The sequence below is a fragment of the Anomalospiza imberbis genome, unplaced genomic scaffold (assembly GCF_031753505.1).
Source record: "Anomalospiza imberbis isolate Cuckoo-Finch-1a 21T00152 unplaced genomic scaffold, ASM3175350v1 scaffold_83, whole genome shotgun sequence".
NCBI classification, from domain to species: domain Eukaryota; kingdom Metazoa; phylum Chordata; class Aves; order Passeriformes; family Viduidae; genus Anomalospiza; species Anomalospiza imberbis.
The window spans coordinates 327,981-338,909 of record NW_027100447.1 but is presented as its reverse complement, the minus strand read 5'-3'; positions in this window follow the sequence as shown (position 1 = coordinate 338,909).

The window sequence follows — 10,929 nt, the reverse complement described above, 5'->3', positions numbered from 1 at the left end:
GCAGAGCCCTCGGCAGCCGGGGCAGGGCTTGCAGCTCCCCCGCCAGCCCCCGCTGACAGCCCGCTGCCCTCACTCACCCTCACAGATGAGCTGGAGCTCTTCCTTCTTCCCCCTGAGGTGCTGCCCGGCCATCCCTGTGAACACAGAGCCTGTCACGGCCCAGCGGCACAGCTCCCTGCCAGCGGCGCTGCCAGCCCTGTGGCCACAAGCCCTGGTGGCCCGGCAGGGCTCAGCCCGGGCCCTTGCCGCACGCTGCCGGCCCAGGGCACGGCTGCGAGAGGGCGGCAGCAGCGCCGAGGCCAGGCGGGGCTCCACGGCGCCGGGCCCGGATGGCGCTGCCGGGGCAGCAGCCGGGGCTGGGGCCGAGCTGCGGCGGGGCGGGGAGGGAAGGGGAGCCCGGGCTCACGGCTCACCGATGAACCTGATGGCCTCCTCTCGCAGGGACTGCTGCGGGCTGTCCAGGTACTGCAGGGCCCGGCGCAGGTGCTCGGCCGCTCGGCTCCTGTCGTCGGCCAGCTGCAGAGAGCGGCAGGAGGGAAGGGTTGGCGCGGGCTCAGCCCCTGTGCCGGGCGCTCCCTGCGCCCAGCCCCGGCCTCCCCTGCCCGCACAGCCCTGAGGCGCGGCCAGCAGCCGCGGGCGCCGGGCTCTGGAGGGGGCAGAGGGGCGGCTGCTGCCCCGGGAGCCGCGGCGCCGCCCCGCCCCGCGGCCCCGCCGGGCCGGGGCTCCATCGGCTCCGGCTCGGGCCCACGGGAGCCTGGAGAAGAGCCCGCGCAGCCTCTGGGTGCAGCAGCGGGCAGGGGCACAGCTGCCAGCCCACACACTGAGCACCGCGCTCAGGGGGCTTCTCCAGCCTGAGGCTGGCACTTCCAGGCCGTCCTTACCAGGCACTCGGTGAACTTCCACAGCTTCTTGTTCTTCACCAGTTTTTGAAGATCCCTCCTCTTCAGGAACTCAGCCACACAAAGCAGCGTTTCCTGAGAAGCCTGGAGAGCAGCAGAGATGCGGAGATGGCCCCACAGCCCAGGGCGCAGGACCTGTGTCCCTGTGTCCCTGTGCCAAGGCCTGGAGGAGGCTGCAGCCCACGAGGCGCTAGGGCAGGAGGCAGCTGAGCCCCCTCCCAGGGGGACAGCAGCAGCCCATGAGTCCTCACCTGTGCCACATGCTGATTCTCATCATGGCAGTGGAAGAAGAGTGGCAGCAGGCTCTGGCGCACGTGTGTCTTCAGGGCCTTTTCTTCCTTTTCCAGTGGAAGAGACACCAATGTTTGGAAGAGCAGTATGGAGAGCAGCTGCACATGGCTATTGTCCTGTATGAAAGGAAGAAAAAAAGACCTCAGCATCGGCTGCACGGGGCTCAGCTTGGCTCAGGCCTGCAAATCCACAGGGCACAAAGTGTCCAGGCAGCAGTCAGTGGCTGTGGCTGGGGGCAGCGAGCCTTACGTGGTCAAAGAGTGGCAGGAGCGCCTCAACCAGCTGCAGTGCGATGGGGCTGGGTATCAGCATGGCCTTGTCCCAGAAGATAAAGCTGAGGAGCCTGACTGTCATGCTGACTATCTCTCCATCTGCGTCCCACAGGAGCTCCACAAGACTTTCAGTCAGGCTCCACATTTTTTCGCTCTGTGCAGAACACAAGTTTGTGAAACGCCATCCTGCTGCCGCAGGGCCTAGGGGCCAAAGGGCTGTTCCGAAGCACTTGGGCAGTTGAACCAGGAGGCAGGAGAGCTGGGAGCAGCTGCCCCAGCGCCCAAAGCCCAGCCAAGCCCAAGCGACTGCATTCCCAAGCGCAGCCTCAGCCGCTGCCCCCTTCTCACCATCAAGGGATCATCGATGAGCACAAGAAGGGCCCTGAGCGCCAGGCGACGCCTCTCCCTGCACTCGCTCCGCAGGTGCCTTGACAAGATTTGCAGGATTCTCTTAGCACCGCGTTCACTCAAGTTCAGGCACTCAAGAACCTGAAAGGCACAGGGCAGTGACAGGGGACCTGGCCGGCAAGAGCCCGGAACAGCACAGGGCTGGGCCCAGGCAGCAGCGCAGGGCGCGGGCACCGTCCCAGGCAGTTGCGGCTACGAGAGGGCAGAGAGCTGGGAGGCAGCTGAGCGAGGCAGCGCTGGCCATCAGGCTCACCTCCACAAGGAACGCCAGGGCGGGCAGTTCCCAGCGTGGCTCCTGTGTGCTGAGCAGCCGGAGCAGGTCGCGAGCGATCCTTGAGCACAAGGGGATGGAGACACAGGACATCTCCCTGGCAGGAGAAAAAGAAACCAAGACTTTGGGCTGGGGGACAAACCTCTCCCAGGACTGACTCACAGAGGTCTGGCCTTTCCCCAGCATCCTGTAAGGGCCCTGGGCTATTTGGGAGGTGGCTCCTTGTGGGCCCCCTCCTCTCCCAGCCTTTTCCAGTCGGCTTGGCTGTTCCTCGGTGACAAGGCCCTCTGGCCCACGACCACGGGGACTGTGTGGGGCACCCTGGGCACTGAGCACAAATGTCAGAGGCAGTGGGGAGAAGGGGGTCTCACCTGGCCAGCAGACCCACGGCATAGTGGTGGGTGTCAGCACACAGCAGCGTGTCCCAGCCACACTTGCGTTCTATTGCCACCACCACATCCTCGTGCTGCATTTGGCAGAGCAGGGACTTCAGGGTCCGCACTGCAAACCTGCATGCAGAGCAAAGCCCAGGTCACGCTGGGAGCACTGGCTCCTGCCCTGGGCACCTGGCAGGGACAGGAGGACTGGCATGGAGCACCTGTTGGGGTTGGTGGCAAGGCCGTATTGCTGCTGGCATCCTTTCCAGAAGGTATCGACCTCCGCTGGCACATCCAACGTGCTGAAGAACACTTGGAAGAGCAGATGCACAAAGAGGCGGGGGAAATACACGGTCACTACATGTGGGACACAGGGCATCTGGAGGATCTTCCACATCACCACAGTTGCCTGCAAAGGACAGAGCAGCCCGAGACAGTGCTCAGTGCCGAGGTGTCCGTGTGGCAGGGCCCGAGCATGGGAGGGAGAGGCCCGGAGAGACACGGGGAGCACCGGGCCTGGTGGCCCTGAAGCTGCCCCGAGGCCAGGTTTCAGCCCAGCGCCTGAGGCAGGGAGATGCAGTGGGGGAAGGAGGATGCAGAGCTGCTGGACAGGTGGCCTTGGGGCCAGCAAAGGCCAGTGTCAGAAACTCACAGCCAGGACAAAGACACCCGTTTTGTCCCCATCGGAGGTGCACGTGCTGTGCTCTGGCCAGCTCCCCAGCACATCGAGGAGTATAAGCTGCGCCGGCTCTGCAGTCCTGGGCGAGCACATGATGCTCTTCCACATGGTCAAAGCAGCTCTGTGGGGTCAGAGCTCTGTCTCAGAGGAGTCTGGGACACAGCACCGTGGCCTGGGCGGCAGCGGGGAGCTGAGCTGGCTGCCAGCCCTGCCTCTGCCCACTGCCCCTCGCCAGCAGCACCCAGACAGCCCAGCCCTGTGGGGACAGGTCCCTGAGGGCCAGCGAGGAAGCATGGCAGAAGGCTCGGGGGCTGACGTGCCAGGGCTGGCAAAGGGAGCAGCCAGAGGGCCCTGGAACTCTCTGTTGGTCAGACACCTGGGACAGGCTGTACAGGCTGATGGGCTGGGGAGCCCTGAGCCCTCTGGGCAGGTGGGCCCCATACCTGTCACAGGATGGGGCCACACGCAGGAGCGTCATTACTACGTCAGCAGGCTGCTCTTTGGTGAGATCCAGCAGGGCCCTGTTCAGCCTGTGCTCAGCAAACTGATTGGCCATGAGCCACTGGTGGATGTACCTCACCATGGCAGGCACCTGGAGAAGGCACGGGGAGACTTGGAAAGCTGCCAGAGGGAGGAATGTCCCCAGCTTCCCCAGAGAAGTGCTTCCCTTGCCACCCCACTGCCATGGCCCTCAAAGCCAGGGATGTTCCACAGAATGCTCCAAGCGCGGTGCTCGGCTGAGCAGTGACAGCAGGCCCAGCCCAGGTGGGGATGGCTGCAGGTACCTGCGCTGTTCTGCGGAAGAGGCCACGGGTGCGTTCCTGCTCTTGTGTGCGCTGCACGGCTGCATCTGGCAAAGAGCGAGCGCAGCCTGAGCTGAGGGGCTGCGGGCGAGGCCGGAGAACACAGCCCAGCCCTGCGCTCCCCAGGTAGGAACAGCCCCGGGATGTCCCAAGGGATGGAGCACGGCTCTGGGGTGTCTGTCCTGGCCCCTATTCCGTCCTGTCCATGGGCATGTCCCCAGGGGATGGGATGGGATGGGATGGGATGGGATGGGATGGGATGGGATGGGATGGGATGGGATGGGATGGGATGCAATGGGATGCAATGGGATGCAATAGGATGCAATGGGATGGGATGTGGCCAAGCTGGCTGCAGCCACCAGCCCTGCAGCCCAGCAGCCCAGCTCTGCCACTCACCCTCCTGCAGAGGCTTGAACCGCACCACCTCTTCAGTCTCCTGTGCTGGGCCAGCTCCAGGGCCTTCTTCCTCTTCCTCCACCCAGGCCAGCTTGGGCACTCTCGGGGATCTCTGCTCCATGTCAGTGACTGGATTTGTGATGACTCACAGGAGAGATGTCTCAGAAATCTCCGAGTCAGCAAGGCCTGCAGTCGTGCCTGGAAGGCACCTTCAAGAGAGAAGCCTCAGGAAGGCTACAGGACAGCAAGTCCTGCACTCTGGTCTCGAGGGCTCCTTGCCACAAGGACAGGAGACTCCTGTCAAGGATTGTGGTCTGGCCTCGAGGGCACTGGTGGCAGGGATGGGAGATGCCTCTGGGGCACCAAGTCCCACGGTCTGCCCTCGAGGACACCTGCAGAAGAGAAGCCTTGGGAAGGCCACGGGTCACCAAGTCCTGTGGTCTGGCCTCGAGGTCAGCTGCAGGAATAGCACCTCGGAAAAGCTCTGGGTCAGACACGAACAAGTGTGCTGTGCGGGGGCTCCTCACGGCACCGCTCTGTCCCGTCCTGTCCCGTCGCGTGCTCCGAGCACTGTGGTGTGGCCTTGTCACCACCAGCTCCTATGTCACCCCGTGTCACAAAGGGCCCTTGGACACGCTGTCCCGTTCCATGCCACGGTGACCATGCTGCACCATGTCACAAAGGGCCCCTGCACACACTGCCCCCTGCCCTGGGACCACCCCCAGCCCACCCAAAGTGGCTCAGGTTGGAAGGAATCCCTCACCCCAAGTGTCTAAGACACCCCGACAGGATCTTTAGGAACGGCTCAAACCATCAGCAAACGCTGCCCTGCTCTGCGGGCTCAGGGCAGCAGAAGGAGGCCCCAGGGCTGCCGACGCAGCTGCGCTGGGAAGGGCATGGGGCCTTCCACAGAAGCTGGCACGGCCTCCTTGGGACACGTCCTGGCTGGTGGCCATCCTAAGCGTGGCCGTGTGACACAGACGAGGAACGTGTGGGCCAGGGCAGGAATGCTGCTCTGACCCCTTGCGCCCGGGGAGCGCTGACATCAGCAGATGTGGCAGGGTCCCTGCCCAAGCAGACCTGCCACCCCCGAGCCCTGGCAGCACCAGTGCCTGTCTCCTGCCCCAGAGACCTGTGCCCATGGGGGGCTTCTGTGCCAGAGGGAGCCAAAGCCCACGTGCATTGGGGGCTGCGCTCCTGCCTGCAGGGGCTGTTGGCAGGAGCACCTGGAGCAACTGCTGGCAACACTTGGGTCTCTGTCAGAAGCTCTTACTCCATGCTGAAATTATCTTCTCATTGAAGTTATTGCCTTCAGCACAAAACCACCTCAGCGGCGAAGGCACAGAAGAATCTGGCAAGTAAGAATCCTCAGTTCAGGAATGCTTTACTTCCCATTGCTCGACTCAAGTAGTTCCAAAAAGTTGCAAACTTCCCAAATTAATTGGGATGGCCTGAGGAGGTGAAGATTTGTAATTTTGCTTCCCATCTCAAAGCAGCAACTCATTTGCCTTAACTTCATCCACTGAGGGTCACTTTACAGAACATAACACTACACAAAAAAAGGGCAAAAAACAAGGGCCATGCTTTGGTTTTCTAGGAAGGGATGATAATATCCTAATTCTCTTAAGGAATAAAAGCTCTCAAGAAATGAGAGTCCACTCAGTGGTACAAAAGTAGCCCAAAGAAATGAGTAGATTACAAAAGGGCTAATCCTCCCCCTGGTACAGATTTCTAAGTGGCCAGTAAAGTACAGCTCTCCCCTCTTGTTCCCTGCAGGAGAATCAGGACCATGAAGAGGAAAAGTCACAGATATTCTTTCTGCCCTCCCTAACCAAAACTGTGCCAAAGCACAGATGCTGCCTTCAAACTGACTCAAATTCCAGCCTAGACCTCTCACCTTCCAGACAACTCCTTCTCCAACACCCCCCCAACACCAACCCCCCCAGACTCCCACACAGAAGCCCTCAACACCCCGCCAGGAGCCCCAGCTGTCCCCGTCCCTCCGCAGAGCTTTCCCACCCTCCAGCAAACGCCCTGGTTCCCTGCAGGTGCCGTGGGATGGCACTCAGGAGGATCTGCTCCAAGGCCTTCCCCTGGAGCACGCTCAGGCTGCCAGGCCTATGGATCCTGGATCATCCTTCCCACCGAGCCTTCCCGTGCACGGCTGTTCCATTTGCACCTTTGCGCTCAGCTCGGACTTCTCCACTTCACCAGGAGTGCTGGGAAAGGATGGAGAGCAGCCGGGCAAGCTCTTTCTCCAGCTCCCTCTTTACCCTTGGGGAGGGAGAACATTCCACAGGAAAGCAACTGGTGCCACAAGGAGCGGGTGGCCTCAGGCACCTTTGGGGATGAAACAAGGCCTTTGTTTGACATAAGTAAGCACAAGCAATGCACATGAGTAAACAAGTAATTAGCACAGACATACCTAAGTACTTAGCACCAGTTAGCATAAGAAGAACCTGGTGGCCTAACTTGACATAAGAGTGACCTGACAAAAAGCTTTAGACATAGTCTACCAGAAGAACTAAGGGCAAGTGTGGAATCAGCCCTGTGCAGGGAAGCTGTGATGAAGACTTTGTGCTGCTTTGGGGCATCGAGACCGCTCCTGGCCAGCGCCTGGAAATCAGCTTCAAGTTTGGGAATCAGACACAATGTATTTCTAACCCCCTGCCTATCAAATCACCACAGCCGTGTAAAGAAGGACGGTATGTTTGATACATTCCTACATCAACCCACTGAAATTTATATGTGGCAGAGAAACATTTTAGTGGGTGCAGACCCCTGCCCTCCCACCAGGTCAATAAAAGGGCTTTTGGTAGACCATACATTTGGCTGCCGATTTGTTTGAACGAGGGAGACCCCTCAGGACTGCTGTATCCTGAGGGAACACCATTGGCCTTGGCCTGTAGGCACCTGCACAAGCTTAAAATCAGCTGCCTCAGCTTCCAGGACCTCTCTTGGCCAGCATCCTGACGTGGATGCAGGACTGCTGTGAGGCACTGCTGGGACCCAGCGGGACAGGACCGGCTGTCTCATGTCCACGCAGCACCCCTCACACAGCCAGGGCCATCCCAAAACCAGACAAACACTCACTTGTCAGCAGAGGGGAGCAAGGAGCACTGGGCTCCTCTCAGGGTATCTCAGCTGGGCTGGCTCCACAACATGCCCCCACTCTCAGGCCTGCTGATGCCCAGCTGCCAGAAATGCCTACCTTGTTCTCTCCAGGATGTACAGGGAGAGCCAATGAGCAGGACGCCTTGGGAGGCAAACCTTCCCAGCCTTTTCTGAGGCCAGGGACACACCAAGATCAGCCAAGACTCTCCACGCTGCCTGGCCCACACAGCCCAGCTCTGTGCTGGCTCTGGGCCACAGCAGCTTCCACTAAGCAAGAGGCAAATGCACATTGCCAAGAGTTGAAACACAGCAGACAGGGAAGAGGTGAAAAGTGTGTGTGTAAAGGCCTTTTAATTCACAGCTCTCAGAGAGAGCTCTGGGGCTCACGGCTGGACAGAGATGCTCCTGCTCATGCCTCTGTCCAAAGGGGGAACACACCCTGCTGCAGGTGCTTGGGTTGGTCTCTGCAGGTCCAGGCAGATGCCAAACCCGCTCTTCACAGCCTTCTCCCTTCCCTTGCCACTCTGCCACAGAGAGCCAAAGGGGGACCCTTGCACCTACCTCACTGGGAGCTCCCTGGGAAGCACTTTCCTTGAGAAGCAAGCCCTTTTCCTCCAAAGGCATTTCCCCAAATGAAGCTTTCTTGGGCAACACCAACACACTCTTAAGAAAAGCTGGAAAGGCTTAATGACTTCAGGTCCTTTCAGGACAGGCACTCCAGCTGTAGCTCATATTCTCCCAAGTGTGTTTCCAGGTGGAGGTTCAGAGGGGCAGCCCCAGGCCCTCTACAAACACAAGCTGCCTGCTGCCTCTTCACCTGCCTCAACTCCTGCCTGCGGTCACGGCACCAAAACCAGGCTGTTCCAGCCAGAGCCCAGAGCCCTGTTCCCGCAGGAAGCTGTTGCCAGCACCTTCCAGGACTCTCCGCTGTGCATGCAGAGCTTTTCATGCCCGCTCCCAACAGGCTTTGGAAGGCAGAGCACAACCTGGCTGGCTCTGCCACCAGCACAGCCCAAACACTGGTGGAGGAAGAAGTAGCAGGGGTTGTTTTGCGGCCATGCCCAAGAGAAACTGGAAGGGTGCCCTCCCTCTGGTCTCACTTGGTTGGCTTTCTGACTGGCTCTGAGCCTGGGGCTGCCATTGCTCAGTTGTGGGGACCAGAACCACACCCGGGATCCCGGCACTGCCTGACCGTGCTCCAGGCACTCTGTGCAGAGATAAACAGTGTGTATCAAGCTTAAAAGGGGCCTTGACCAAAAGGGCTGCTGGTAAGCTGCTCAGAGACATCTGGTGCACAGCTCAGTCCCTGTGTGAGTAAAGGTTTGGGGCTTGCAAGCAGTCGCCAACCAAGCATGGCCGGAGGGAGGGGGAAGGGTCCATTTGCCAATAGAGCGGCAGGAGGAAGGGATATTTACTGTTCAATTCTGTGACCACTAGTGATCCTGGGGGTGGGTCAAGTGAATCTGGACCTTAATGCTGTGATTCTACTTACTGCTATTGTGCGCTTATGGTGTCTGGACATTGTGGTTAATGTAGGTGGGTTTTTGTGATTGTGTGAGTGAGTGCCTTTGTGGGCTCAGTTATACGAAGGAGGGGGCGAGTGAGTGAGTGTACCCATGGTGCGGGGCGGGGAGGCTCTGCCCACTAGTGAGGCGGCCAAGTGAGGCCCAGGGTGCCGGCTGGGAGGCTGTGTGGGCAGATAGCGTCCTGCGGGGAGGCAGCTGGGGAGAAGCAGAGCAAGCAAAGAAGTGTGGGTGAGGACACGTGGCATGTTTGAATGTGTTTGTGTAGATTGTGCATGTTTTAACTGTGGCTAGACGAACTGAGAGGATTCCACTGCCTCAGTGGTTCGGGTTTGACCCCTGGGAGTTTGTAAATCCAGTGAATCACTGGATAGATAAAGGGGATGAATGGGTTTATTTAGAGGGACTTTATTGGACCTCAGCTAATGGTAACATAAAGGTAATTTACATCGTTTCTCTAGATTGGAAGCAACCCACTGTGGAGAATTTAGAAATTCACGAAGGAGTAAGTGGAATAGCCTGCCTTTGTGGGCAATTCTTGGGAGCCTTGGGCACCTCGAGAGACTGGCACCCTCCATGGGCACTATTGCAGTGCGGAGTTTGTGAGAAGCGTTGGTATTGCTGTTCAGCAGGCGGCGGGGCATATGCTCTGAGTGTGGATGGATGTTTCCTAATTGAGCCCATTTTGAACCTCAGATTTTAAAGCTTGTGTGTGGAAAATCACATCTGGTACCTGTAACCTGGGGTTGCACGTGGGAGGAGAATTGGGAAAGGACTGTGAGGCTTTGTGAAGAGAGTTTTGGGTGGAAGTGAGAAGGAGAAGGAGATAATGGGAACGCACCAGAGCAAAGAAGTTACCCCGAGCTAGCTCTTTAGGGTGTATCTTAACCCACTGGAAAGAAGTCACCAGTAGGGGGGGATTGGAGAACAAGATTTAATCCAACACTGCATGCGGTGGTGGCCATTATACAGGCTGGAAGATTGAGCCAAGTGGCCACCGGCAGGAACTTTAGATTGTAATACCTTGTTGCAGTTAATGCGGTTTTTAAGACAGGAAGGAAGTAGGATGAGGTCTCTTATGCTGATATGTTTCTTGCCTTACGAAATCATCTGGAATGGGAGAGGCACTGTGGGCTCAGCGCTCCCTCAGACCCACTGGTGTTAGCCCTTGAGAAGGAAAACAAAGGAAATAGAGGGCAAATTAAGCAATGTTGCTCAGCGTGCAGCATAGGACAGCCATGTACCAAATCAGATAAGGTCTACCGTGCTGCAGCTCAAGAACAAGATACAATAGATTTGCTGAAAGTGCCTCCTAGGAGACGGGAAGATGAGGATGAGGATGAGGATGAGGATGAGGATGAGGATGAGGTGGACTTTCCAAAAAAAGAGGATGCAGGCTTGGAAGGGACATCTACTCAAACCCACTCCCCTCCTGGCAGTCCGGTTTTGTCCAGAACCAGGAGACAAGCAGTGTTACAGGCCGCTCTGCGAGAGGCAGTGGGACCAGAAGGAGGGAGACTGATGGTTAAAGTACCATTCTCCACCCCTGATCTAGAGGCGTGGGAAAGGATTGCTAAAAATTGCCACAGCAACCTGACACTTATTGCGAAGCATTTACATTATGTTATCAAACAACACAACCCAGATTGGAGAGACACCCAGGTATTACTGGATACTTTCACTGAAACAGAAAAGCAGCTGATCCTGAGAACAGCAGGGGCTTTGGCAGAGGATCACCGTAAAAGCCAGTGATTGGATGTAAGAGAATTTTTCCCTCTCCAAGGGATCCTAAATGGGATCCAAATATATCGGCAGAGTTTCAGAAATTAGCAGATTATCAAGATTGGATAGCACTGGGAGTGGAGAGAGCTATCCCAAACACCAAAAAATGGTCTG